The following is a 13,751-nucleotide window of genomic DNA, read 5'->3' on the forward strand; positions in this document are numbered from 1 at the left end:
GCTTCTCTCACACACATAGTGTTTTTGAGGTTCCTCTTGTGGCGTGTTGCACGAGCTCTTCCCTTCTCACTGCTGTGTGCTCGTCCACCTTGGGAATATGCCACCATTTGTTTAGTCACCCTGTTGACAGACATCTGGGCTCTTTCGAGTTTTTGGTTACGGTAAATAAAACGGCTATGAAGATTCCTGCACAAGACTCTTGGTGGAGGTACATTTTTATTTTTCTTGGGTGAATACCTACGAACTGAATTACTGAGTCATAGCAATAGCCATAAGATATATATTTAACTTTTTAAAGAACCTGCCAGACTTTTCCTTAAAGCAACCATACATCCCCACCAACAACAATGTATTTCTGTTTGCTGCACTTCCTTGTCAACATTTGGTGCTGCCAATCTTCTTTATTTTAGCCAGTCCAGTGGGCAGGTAGTGATATCTAATGGTGGTTTCCATTTGAATTTCCCTGATAACGGTGCTGAGCACTTTTTCATGTGCTTTTTGCATACCATCAAGTCTAAGATGTATTGTGATTTCCGGTGTTAAATTGTGAAAAAAGTGTGCATCTTAAAAATCAATGAGGGGTGGCCGGACGCCTCAGTTGGTTAGAGTGCGAGCTCTGAACAACAGGGTTGCCAGTTCGATTCCCACATGGGCCAGTGAGCTGCGCCCTCCACAACTAGATTGAAAGACAACGACTTGGAACTGACGGGCCTGGAGAAACACAGTGTTTCCCAATATTCCCCTATAAAATTTATTTAAAAAAAATCAATGAGCTCCTCTATGCCTCCTTACGGTCAATCCCTGCTCACACCCTACTCCAGGCATCTACTGACCTGCATCGTGTCTCTGAAGTTTTGCCTTTTCTCAGAAATTCTATACAAATGGAATGGACAATGTAGTAGGCTGAATAATTACCCCCAAAGATATTCACATCCTAATCCCTGGAACCTGTGAATGTGTCACCTTATATGAGGTAAAAGGGACTTTGCGCATGTGAGTCAATCAAGGAGCTCGAGGTAGGGAGATTATCCTGGATTATCCCAGTGGGCCCAACATAAGCATCTATTCAAGAGGGAGGCAGAGGATCAGTCAGAGAAGGCAATGAGATGATGGAATCAGAGAGAGAAATTGGAAGATGCCACACTGCTGGCTTAGAAGATGGAGGAAGAGACCACAAGCCAAGGAATACAGGCACCTCCAGAAGCTGGAACAGGCCAGGAAACAGATGGTCGCCTGGAAGCTGCAGCAGGAATGCAGCGCTCCAACCACCTTGATTTCAGCCACGTGTAAAACTCCTTACGGCTTCTGACTTATAGAAGTGTAAGATAGTAACTATGTGTTGTTTTAAGCCCCAAAGTCTGTGATAATTTGTTACAGTAACAGTTGGAAACATACCAACAATATATGATTTTTTTTCTGTCTGGTTTCTTGCACTAAGCATAATACGGTGGAGGTATATCCATATTGTTGCCTATATCAGTAGTTTAGTTTGTTCTTTTGATGAATAGATTCCATTGTCTGGGTCATTTTCTTTATCCATTCACCAATTGACAGATGTTTGGATTGTGTGTCCAGTTTTTGCCCCTTCTGAAAAAGGCTGCTCCATATATTCGTATACAAGTCTTTGTGGGGACACTGTTTTAATTTCTCTTGGGTAAATACCAAGAGTGAAAGTGTTGGGCTGTACGGTAAGCTTATGTGTAACTTTTTAAGAAACTGTCAAACTGTCCTCAACAGTGGCTGCACCATTTTGCATTCCCACCAGCAGTGATGAAGTTTCCAGTTTCTCCACATCCTCATCAGCACTTGGTGTTGGCAGGCTTTTGTTCTTATCGCCATCCAAGGGGGTATAGTGGTATCTCGTGATTAATTTAGCATTTCCCTGATGATTAATGGTGTTGCGCTTCCTTCATGTGCTAATAAGTCATTTATATTATCTTCTGTGGCAAAATGCTTATTTTAATCTTTTGCCCTTTTAAAATTTTTTTTTTAATTGGGGAATATTGGGGAACAGTGTGTTTCTCCAGGGCCCATCAGCTCCCAGTCATTGTCCTTCAATTTAGTTGTGGAGGGTGCAGCTCAGCTCCAAGTCCAGTCACCGTTTTCAATTTTTAGTTGCAGGGGGAATTGAACCGGCAACCTTGTTGTTGAGAGCTTGTGCTTTAACCAACTGAGCCATCTGGCCGCCCCTGTTTTGCCCATTTTAAAATTGGGTTGTTTGTTTTCTTATCACACAGTTGTAAAAGTTTTCAAAAATAGTTTTTTTAGAATCAAATCTTTTGTCATATACATGATTTGAAATTATTTTTCCAGTCTGTGGCTTGTCTTTTATTTTTCGTAATGGCATCTTTTGAAGAGTAGACGTTTTCAATTTTGATGAAATCTAATTTAACAATTTTTTTTCTTTTATGTGTTAAGCATTTGGTGTCATATCTAAGAAATCATTTCCTAACTCAAGGCCCTAACCCAAATAATTTCTCCTATGTTTCTTCTAGAAATGTTTCAGCTCTCACATTTAGGTCTATGATTCATTTTGAATTAATTTGTGTGTCTGGTGTTAGGGTTTAAATTCTTTTTTTTTTTTTTACACATGGATAACCAATTTTTCCCGTATCATTTGTTTAAAAGGTATTGATTTCTTATTGAATTGACTTAGCACCTTTATAAAGAATCAATTGATAAAGTTTGTGAGGGTTTATTTTCTCTGTTCTGTTCCACTGACCTATATGCCTGTCCTCATGCCAACTCTATACTATCTTGATGATCACTCTAGCTTTATATAGTACGTTTTGAGATCAAGTAATGTAAGTCCTCCAGCTTTGTACTTTTTCAAAATTGTTTTGGCTATCTCGATCCTTTGCGTCTCTATATACGAGTATCATAAATTTGAGTATTAGCTTGTCAACGTCTACCAAAATAAAACAAGACCACCTGCTAAAAATTTCCCAGGAATTACAGTGAATCTCGTTTGGGGAGAATTGTCATCTTAACAATATTGAGTCTTCTAATTCCTGAACATAGCATGTCTCTCCATGTTTTTAGGTTTTCTCTAATTTTTCTCAGCAATTTTTTTGTAGTTTTATTGCATGGGAATTGCAAGACCACCCTCAGGTTTGATGATTTGCTAGGAGGGCTCATAGGACTAGACATACAGTCAAATTCTCACGGCCATGATTTATTATAGTAAAAGAATACAAAGTAAAATTAGCAAAGGGAAAAGGCTCATGGGGCAAAGTTTAGGGACAGCAAGCACCAGCTTCCAGGGTCCTCTCTCAGTGGAGTCACATAGGAGGCGCTTAATTGTCCTAGCGAGTTGTGACAAGGCTGTGTGACATGTTGCCAACCAAGGAACTCATTAGAAACTCAGCACCCACAGTTTTCTCAGGAGTTTATATTTCTTTCCTAAGGCTGCTGTAACAAATTGATACAAAGTAGGTGGCTTCAGACAACAGACATTTCATTCTCTCACCATCCTGGAGGCCAGAAGTCAGAAATCACAGAGGGTTGGTTCCTCTCCAAAGCTCTGAGGCAGAGTGTGTCCCAGGCCTCACTGCTAACTTGGGGTTGCTGCTGGTCTTCCTTGGCCTTCCGACGCTGGTAGACATACCAGTCCACTCTCTGCCTTTCTGTACATAACCTTCTCCTCTGGGTCTCCTCTCTTTTCTCAAGACACTCCTGATCCCCCTGGTAATTAGGACCCCCTAATCCAGGATGTTCTAGCTCAAGATCCCTAACTTTATTTACCTGCTAACACCCTTTTTCCAAAGAAGGTCACATCCACAGGTTTTGGGTGGATCTATATTTTGAGAGGGGCTACCGTTCAACCCACTATAGGGTTGGTTGGATGGGCTGTCTGTGCCTGGTACCTGCCAAAATTTCAGACACCCAGGAGGAAAGCAGATATTGAACATAAATCGTATTGTTTGTACAAACAGTGTAGGCATAATGAGCCATTCTGGTCACTTCTGGGAATGGTGGCAACCCTCTTGAAGTCAGATTCCCAGATGCCAGTCAAAGGCTGACCTTGTGGCAGGGTTTTTTTTTTAAATGTGCGATATTAGCCTGCTGCATCAACTCTTTTGTACACACTTCTCTGTTATGTTTATTCCTAAGTATTTTATTCACTTTGATGCAATCGTGAATGGAATTTTTAAAATTCAATTTTCAGATTATTTGTTGCTGAAAATGTAACTTGTTTGTATATTGATATTGTATCTTGTGACCTTGTTAAACTAGCTTACTATTTATAGTAGATTTTCTTTAGTGGATTCCTTAGGATTTTCTAAATATATAATCATGTCATCTGTAAATAAAGACAATTCTAATCTGTGCGGCTTTAATTTTTTTTCTTGACTATTGCATGGGCTAGATAGAACCGTTAGTACAATGTAGAATCATTTCAAATATTTCTTCTCTTCCTTTCTTCTCCTCCTGGTGTTCCCATGACATGTATGTCACACTTTTTGCAGTTCTCCCCCAGTCCTTGGATATTCTCTCTGTTTTTTGCAATATTTGTTCTCTTTGCTTTTCAGTTTTCAAGGAGTCTATTGATTTACCCCCAGCTCAGAGACTCTTTCCTCAGCCATGTCCAGCCCATGAGCCCAGCAGAGGTTTCTCTGTTTCCATCTCAGAGTGTTGGATCCCTCGCTTCTCTTTTGGTTCTTTCTTAGAAGTTCCGTCCCTCTGATGACGTTGCTCATGTGTCCTAGTGTGCCACCTGTCTCGTCCATGAGAGCCCTAGCACGAGAGTCACAGTTGCTTTAAATTCCCGTGGGATACTTCCAGCACCCCTGCCGTGTCTGGTTCTGATGCTGCTCTGTCTCCCCCAACGGCGTTTTTGCCTTTGAGTTTGCCTTGTCGTTTACTGTTGAAAGGCGGACATGTCCTTGGTAACAGGGAGTACAGTAAATGGGCCTTCGTGACGTGGTGTCAGGTGTGGGGGGCTAGATAGAACCTTTAGTACAATGTAGAATCTGTGTTCTGTGTTCTGTGGTCCCACGATTCGGGTCAGTCTGTAGTGAGCCTGCGCCCTGCACTGTGCTCCCCGTGTGTGTCTCTGTTTTCTCCTCCCCACTTAGCTGGACCAATGGATGGAGGGGCTGGAGTTGGGTATTTCCCTTCTGCAGTCAGTGGGCTCTGATGATCCCCAGCTGGCCAGGTCCCGGTTAGTTTCTCCCGAGGGCAGGTCTTGAGAGCAGGGTGCCTGGTGTGTTTAAAATGGTTGCTTTCCTCCCTCACTGGAAGCATGAGGGGATCTTTCTCTAATACTGGAAACCTGGTCGAGCTCCTGGAGGTGAATCTCACAATACCGTGGGGCCCCCTTATGACTGGGTCCCTGGAGTTTCTCACTCTGACTTGTTCACTCTGAGCCTCCAGAAATGCATCAATTACAGTTCAGGGGATCCCCGTACAGATTCCCTGGTGGTTTCTGCCCGTGAATCTCTGCTCCGGGAAGCCGTGATGACCTGTGTTCACCTGTCTCTCCAGTTTTGGGAGCAGTGGTTTGCCCTGTGTCCTCCCTTCTCTTACAGATCCAAGAAGGGTTGTTGGTTTTTCAGTTTCTTCTGCTTGTCACTTGTTAGGATTGAGTGATGACTTCCAAACTCCTTACATGAGGAACCCTACATTGCAGAACTGAAGTGAAAGCAGACATTCTTGCCTCAGTTCTAATTTTAGAGGAAAAGCCTTGAATCTTTCACCATTAGATTTGCTTTTAGTCGTAGATTTTCCCTAGATACCTTTTATGAAATTGGGGAAATTCCCATCTATTTCTAGTTTGTTGAGAGTGTTTATGATGCAGAGGGATTGTTGACTTTGGTTCTTCATTAATTCCTGTTGATTTTAGTCAACATCTGAGTCATTTCCTTTCAACTTGAAGCGCTTCCTTTCATATTTCTGGCAAGGCAGATCTGCTGGCAATGGCTTTTCTGTTTTGTTTATCTGGGAATGTTGTTATCTCACCTTCATTGGTTTCACCTTCATTTTTGAAGGATAATATTGCTGGGTATACAGTTTTTTTCAATGACAGATTTTATTGTTTTCTTTGGCACTTTATGCCCTTTTACTGTCATGGCTTCTATTCTCTATGACAAGAATTAGTTGCATCATTGTTCCCCTTTATGTGATGGGTCATTTTTCTGTTGCTGCTTTTAGGGTTTTCTTTCTGCCTCTGACACACAGGAATTTGGTTATGGTGTACATAGTATAGGTATGGCTCTCCGTGTGTGTGTCCTACTTGGGTTTACGGAGCAGTGGTCTTCTGATGCCCTGGTGTGTGTGTGTCCTTGGCATTGTGGGGGCTTTTTTATTAATATTTTAAAATATTTTATTGGGGAATATTGGGGAACAGTGTCTTTTTCCAGGGCCCATCAGCTCCAAGTCGTTGTTCTTTCAACCTACGTTGTTGTGGAGGGCACAGCTCAACTCCAAGTCCAGTTGCCGTTTTCAATCTTAGTTGCAGGGGGCGCAGCTCACCATCCCATGCAGGAATTGAACCAGCAATCTTGTTGTTGAGAGCTCACGCTCTAACCAACTGAGCTATCCAGCCGCCCCTGTGGGGCTTTTGAAGGGAAGAACAGGACAGTTCCTTCTGCTCTGATGGAACTCCAGAGGCAGCACATGTCTTACAGTTATTGGTGAATAAATTTGCATTTGATGTTCCTAGTAATAGAATTAATTTTATTTGGTCATTCTGTGTCAGCTTGGCTTGATTTTAGCTGTTTTATGTCCACTACAAGTCACTTTAGAAAGGAAATCTGTTAAAGAGCCCACATCTTATGACCAGTTACAGGAACAAGGGTTGTAGTAGCTTTGCATGTTACAATGTGTTTATTTGTGTGTGTGTGTGTATATATATATATATATATATATATATATATATGCCATTTTCTTCTCTCTCCTTTCCATTTTTTAAAATATGCAAGTTGTCACAGGTTAACTTTACTAGTTAGTTTAAAGAGAAGAACATAAGAGACTATTCAGTGGGACAGTGACAGAATTTGAGGAGTAAGTAATGTAGCCATGATAGATACAATGAGCATACGCTGTCGGGAGTGCGTATGCTCATTTTGAAAGAGTAAGAATTTCTTCACTTGCAGTAAGGATGGACATATCTTGTGTTAGGTGAAAATATAAGTTGCTTTGCTGTTGTGTGGAAGTTCCAATATGTTTGAAAGGATGCATACAGGTGCTGACTATCCAGAGGGTTGGACTCTGACCATTTTCCACTTACTGACTCCTCTCTGAATCCACTTCTCGTTGCCTGTTCTGTGATCATGGAACTGGACCCCCAAGCGTTTCTTTTGCAGTTGGCACAATGTTTAGCTTTGTCAGTAGAGTGCTGGAGGGTCACTGCCAGAGGAAGAGACCTCCTGTTCTGAGGCCCCATTCTGCAGCTCAGCCCACAGCGCCCCAATCTCTGCAGGGAGGGACCTCCGCTTGCCTTTCTCCTCTCGGTTGCAAATCTGATACTTTTTTACTCCCGCTTCCTTACAGAACCTGCCAGAGATCTGCCGTGCAGGATGCTGGGGAAAGGCGTTCAGGGGAAGACATTCTGCTATCAAGCCGCCCGAGGGGGTGCTGGGGAAGCTGAAGGCCACAGGAACTGGACGCAGGGAAATCAGGTAACTGGAAGGCGGTGGCTCCAGCCAGCAGAGCGAGCCCCAGAACAAACCCTCGCGCGCCCTCTCGTGACGAAGCTCAGCATCTGCAAGTCCAGGTACGCATTCGCAGAGAGGACCACGGTATGATGCTTTTGCAGCTGAGGCAGGAAGTTGGTAACTGGCGTAGGTTGTAGACATTCCTTAAGTGTCCAATTTCATTTTCCAACATTTTCCCACGGTTCACGCTGACACCTGAAATTATAATTCTCATTTTAGAGATTAGTTGGTTTAATTGAATTATACGATTTCAACAAATGTTAAACGGGTAAATATTTTAATGTGCAAAACACAGTACACCTGTGGGGCACCCGGAAAAAACACTAAATGTGGTGGCTTCTGCTCAGGCGCTCCCAGTCCAGTTACTAGGAAACAAGACCTAGAGAGGAGCTCTGCATGACACATGGGGGGCTAACCACGGTTCACTCTTGCTCTGGCCATGTCCACGCCACGTGCCCAAGGACACCCAGCTGCCCCAGAGGACACCCAGCTGCCCCAGTGGGAGAGGCCTAAAGCCTGGGTGGAAGGCCCCCCAGAGAGCAGGAGACCCCTGACCCAGAAGTGTGACCCTCCAATCCTTTCAGGCCTCTGGAGGGGTTGCTCTGTTGCTGACGTTGCATTGAAAAACTTATTACCGTAAATGCATTATCCCATAACAAGTTAATTATGCTTGTACAGAAATTTAGGGATACCTCAGAGGGAAAAGTAAAAGGAGAAACCGCCGCCCACCCACCCGGCTCTCAAGCCGCCTGTACCTTCGCATTGCCGCCCTTGTAGCACCGATCGCGTCCGGGCATCCCAGCGCGTCCAGGTGACCATAAGAGCCCGGCCCACACGCTCAGCTCCGCCCCCGCGCGAGCACGCGCTCAGCGCAAGGCCCCGCCCCCGGCGCGCGCGCCCCGCCCCCCGCCGCAGCCGCCATTTTGGAGCGACCTGAGCGCCGCTAGCGGCCCGAGCCGGTCCCGAGCTGCCGGCGGGCCCGCGCCGTGTCGGGGGGCGCCGTGTCCGTAGGCGCCGCGCCTGGCCGGGCCCATGTGCGTGCGGTCCGCACCAGGCCGCTCGGGCTTTGCCTCCGCCAGCGCCGTGGCCTCCACCCGGGCCTCCGAGGAGCCGCCGCGACGCCCGGCCCGCGGGGCAGGTGAGTGCGGCCGCCCTCAGACTCCTCAGAGCCTGCTCCTGTCGGTGCCCCGGTAGTGTCCACCCGTCAGTGGCCACCCTCCTCAGTGACCAGCCCCCGCCGGTGAACAGCCCGTAGTGTCCACCCGTCAGTGACCACCCCTTGGCAGTGACCACTCTGTCAGTGACCACCTCTTGACAGTGACCACCCGTCAGTGACCTCCCTAGTCACTGACCACCTCCCGGCAGTGACCCCCCCCACCGCCCCCAACCCCCGTCAGTGACCCCCTCCCCCCTCCACCCCAACCTCCTCAGTGACCACCTGTCAGTGACCACCTCCCCTCAGTGACCACCTCCTGTCACTGACCACCTGTCAGTGACCTCCCGTCAGTATCCGCCACCATCAGTGACTACCCATTAGTGACCTCCTGTCAGTCACCACCTGTCAGTGACCACTTCCTGTCAGTGACCGCCAATCAGTGACCACCGCAGTCAGTGACCTCCCATCAGTGACCTCCCATCAGTGACCCCCCCATCAGTGATCCCCCCGACCCCCGTCAGTGACCACAGGTCAGTGACCTCCCCAGTCAGTGACCCCCACCACCACCCCCAACCCCCATCAGTCACCCCCCTACCTCCCCCACCCCAACCCATCAGTGACCCCCTCCACCCCCCCACCTCAACCTCCGTCAGTGACCTCCCGTCAGTGACCACCCGTCAGTGACCACCGGTCAATGACCTCCCGTCAGTGACCACCCGTCAGTGACCACCCCAGTCAGTGACCTCCTGTCAGTGACCACCCCAGTGACCTCCCATCAGTGACCACCCCAGTGACCTCCTGTCAGTGACCACCCCAGTCAGTGACCTCCTGTCAGTGACCTCCCGTCAGTGACCTCCCGTCAGTGACCTCCCGTCAGTGACCACCCGTCAGTGACCTCCCGTCAGTGACCACCCCATTCAGTGACCTCCCATCAGTGACCACCCCATTCAGTGACCTCCCGTCAGTGACCTCCCGTCAGTGACCACCCGTCAGTGACCTCCCGTCAGTGACCTCCCGTCAGTGACCTCCCGTCAGTTACCACCCGTCAGTGACCTCCTGTCAGTGACCCCCCCAGTCAGTGACCTCCCGTTAGCGACCACCTCCCCTGTCAGTGACCGTCTGTCAGTGATATCCCATGTGTTCACCCCATTATGTCCACCTTGTCAGTGTCCACTCCATAGTATCCACTCTCATCAGTGTCTTCCCCATCCTCTGTCTGTCCCCCCTCAGTTTGTCCCAAGGCAGTGTCCACCCTCCCCTTGGTGCCCTCCCAGTCAGTGTCCCCCATGTTACTGACCCTCCAAGTGCCCTCCTAGCCGCTCAGTGTCAGGTGTGTCAGTGCCCTTCCTCCCTCAGTGCCTTTACGGTTATACTCCCCCTCCCGCATGCTGCCAGTGTGCCCATGTCTGTGCCCCTCAAGGCAGTGTCCACATGTCAGTGTCCCCCCAGTCAGCACCCCCTTGCCATCAAGTGCCCCGTCAGTCCTCCTCAGCCTGTCGGTGCTCACATCCTTGCCCTCACGGCTCTCCCCTCACCCTTTTCTCAAGGACCCTCCTTGTCAGTGCCCCCACTGCCCATCTCCTGCCTGTCTGTGTAGGACACTCCCCTCCCCAGTGCCCCCTGCCATCGCTCACAGCACCCACTCTTTCCATCACCATTATGGCTCCAAGGGTCTCACCTCCCCCCATTCTGTCACTTTCCGACCCCTTTACCCCTCATTGCCCCATTTCTTCTTCCATCCTCATCATCTCGTCCTCACACCTGTCGCCTTCACTCATGCACCTTACTGGCCCCTTGAAGGTCCTCCCCACCTATCACTGTGCTGTTTTCCACACACCCCACCTGCCACTTTGTGTCCTGGAGCCTAACTACCTGCATTGTTCACCCGCTTGTTTCTGACCACTCTCAGTTTGCTCCTGAGCCCCTGCCCTGTCACTGCCAGCTCACCCAGCTTGTCACTGTCTGCCTGTCACTGCACCCCTCCCCCATTGTGTCACTGTACCCACCTGTCTTGTCCCTATGGCCTTCTCCAGCCTGTTACTCTTTCACCCACCTATCCCCTCCCTCCATGGCCTCTTGCTGCTGTGCCCTTTGGCCTCAATTCCTGGGCCATCACTGACTGTTAGCTGTTCACCTCTTCTCCATGTCCCTTCCTTTTTGGTTTCTCTTCCGTTTTGGCATCTAACTCTCATACCAGCTATGCTCTGGAAGGCGAGAAGCAGCTAGCTGTGAGAAGAGTGGGGGACAGAGCCTTCCAGGCTGAGGCATAGCACATGCAAAGGCCCAGAGGTGAACCTCCTGCAGGAACCTAGATAAGACTGATGTATGGCCAGGGAAGGGGAATCTGGGTTAGAGCGCTGGCCTTCCAACCACGCTGTTCCTTGCAGGCCCTGAGTGCCATCGTCATGACATGGGGCAGGTGAGGTGTTGGCAGTGGGTATAGTTGTTGTGGTTTAGACCTTGGTGGTCGACCTGGGGAGACTTTGGAGGCAGAGCTGTTGGGACTAGCTGATAGATTAGAAGAGGGGTATGAGGGAAAGAGAGAGGACTCAGGGTGATTTTCTAGGCTTGATGGAACAGTTAGGTGGACCGAGGCACTGTTTACTGAAATGGGGAAGCTAGGTGGGGGGTGGCAGGTGTGGGGAAGTTAGAGGTTGGAGGTGGAAAGTAAGACTTTCTCTTGGCTGAAAGTAGTGGCGAAGTCTGACAAGCCCAAGGACCGTTAGTGAGAAGGTGTCTCGCAGAAGTATCCGGAGCCCAGAGGAGGGGTCAACTGCAGGCATAACTTCAGCGCAGGGACGCTGTTCCAAGTCTTGGGATTGGGTGTTATTCACACACACAGGCACACACGCACACACCACCAACACCAACGTATTGACGACTGTGTGCTACCGTATTACATGCTCTATGTGAATTGTTTCACTTAATCCTCACAAGACCCTAGGTATAGGGACTGTTAGTTCCCTGTTTAACAGGTGAAGAAATGAACGATACAGCAAATAGCCAGGATTTGTACTCGAGGCACTTTGACTAAAGCCTTCCCTCTCCACCCTTTTTTTGGTTAAGGAAAAGGCTAACTTTTACAATACTGTTTTAAAATTTTATAATGATAGTTTATTATGTACGGGCAGTTTGTGTGTGCACACATCTGTCCCAATAAAGATTTATTTAGAAAAGCAAGCCCAGGCACTTTTTAAAGGTAGTACCTATACCATCTTACTTAATTGTTCTTTTAAAAAGTGTGTTACCTTTTATTATCCTTGTCTTCTTGTGAGATACAGCATTTTGACATAAAACGGGTATTTGACTTGTGCAGAATTTACTATAAACAGAGAGTGAAAAGTGCTAAAGTATACATTTTGACATCTAACCCAGTAATCATTAATTCTTAAGGCAACTTAATGATATAGTTACTCTTAATATTTCTGTTAATATTTATATGAGAACACTGAGACACAAATTAAGTAATGTACCCAAGGTCACAGTAAATAAGAGGGACAGCCAGGACTCAACTCAGGTGGACAGACTCTAGAGCCTGTGCTTTTCATTGTGGCCCCTGCTGGGTGGCTCATGCACATAGCAGTCTGAATTCAGAATTCAAAAGATACCAAAGCTTGTATCATGAAGTCAGTTTTCATTCTCATCCCGTCCCTCAGCCATCCTCTTCCTCTCGGAAATCACATCACATCCATATGTAACAAGCAGCCCTCTTCTTTTTAACACAGAATGTATAATTGCACAACCTTTTATTACTTTAAAAATATTCCACCATTTACAAATTACTAAATATTTTGCACCCAATGTAATGTACAGATCTTAAGTAATTAAGTTTGATGAATTTTAACAAATGTATGCACCTTTGTGTCCATCACTCATGTCCAGGTACAGAACATTTCTATCGCCCCCTGAAAGTTTCCTTGTGTCCCTTTTCAGTTATTACACCACCCCCCAAAATCCCAAGGCAACTATTGTCCTGATGTATATAGGTATAGATTAATTTTTCAGGTTCTTGAACTTCATATAAATGGAATCATAATATATATCCTCTTTTGTGTCTGTTGTCTTTTGCTCAGTATAATGATTTTGATGCCTATATCTGTAGTTTCTGCTGTTCATTTGGGTAATATTCCTTTGTATGAAAATATAATTTATCTCTTTTCCTGTTGATGGACGTTTGGGTTGCTTTTACTTTTTGGCTATTATGACTAAGTCACTGAAGATTTGTATACTCGTCTTTTGTGGGCATATGTTATTTCTTTTGGGTAAATATCTAGGAGTGGGATTGCTGGGTCATAGTATGGATGTATGTTTAACTTTTTTAGAAGCTGGCTGTTTACCAAACTGGTACCATTTTGCACTCCCACCAGTAATGTATGAGAGTCCCAGTTTCTCCACACCCATGATAGCGCTTGGTATTGTTTAATTTTAGCCATTCAGGTAGTACTGGTATCTTACTGTGGTTTTAATTTGCATTTCTTTGATGACTAACGATGGTGAGCAACTTTTCACATGCTTATTGGCCACTTGTATATCTCTTGTGAAGTATCAGGTCTTTTGCCCACTTTTTATTGGATTGTCTGTTTATTCATTTTTAGGAGTTTTAAAAATATAGTCTGGTTATAGAGTCCTTTATGGTGCGTGTGTGTGTGTGTGTCTGTGTGTGTGTATGTATGTGTGTGTGTGTACACATACATATATAGAGAGGGAGTGGGAGGAGAGGAAGTGAGGGGTGAATATTTTTTCCTATTTATAGTTTGCCTCTTTCTTTCTTTCTTTCTTTCTTTCTTTCTTTCTTTCTTTCTTTCTTTCTTTCTTTCTTTCTTCCTTTCTTTCCCTATTAGATATTTTTATTATATTTAACCACAAAGCATTTGACCCAGAGCCCGAGGAAAAGCTAAGCCTGGTGGTGGCTTCCATTATTGGGCTTGACAAGGCTT

At 46.4% G+C, this 13,751-nt stretch overlaps 1 protein-coding gene across 6 annotated transcripts in view; it reads left to right on the forward strand.

Moving 5' to 3' along the window:
* The first annotated feature begins 8,556 nt into the window (after nucleotides 1–8,556).
* Nucleotides 8,557–13,751, forward strand: part of PPP6R2 (protein phosphatase 6 regulatory subunit 2) — a 62,684-nt gene continuing 57,489 nt past the window's right edge. For 5 of the 6 annotated variants that reach the window (XM_074326657.1, XM_074326661.1, XM_074326659.1 and 2 more), the window contains exon 1: nucleotides 8,560–8,796. The gene's annotated coding sequence lies outside the window, so the exon portion shown is untranslated. Of the gene's footprint in view, nucleotides 8,797–13,751 lie in introns of all 6 variants that reach the window. The other variant, XM_074326660.1, reaches the window with a different exon arrangement.

Source organism: Rhinolophus sinicus, linkage group LG02 (assembly GCF_036562045.2).
Source record: "Rhinolophus sinicus isolate RSC01 linkage group LG02, ASM3656204v1, whole genome shotgun sequence".
Taxonomy (NCBI): Eukaryota; Metazoa; Chordata; class Mammalia; order Chiroptera; family Rhinolophidae; genus Rhinolophus; species Rhinolophus sinicus.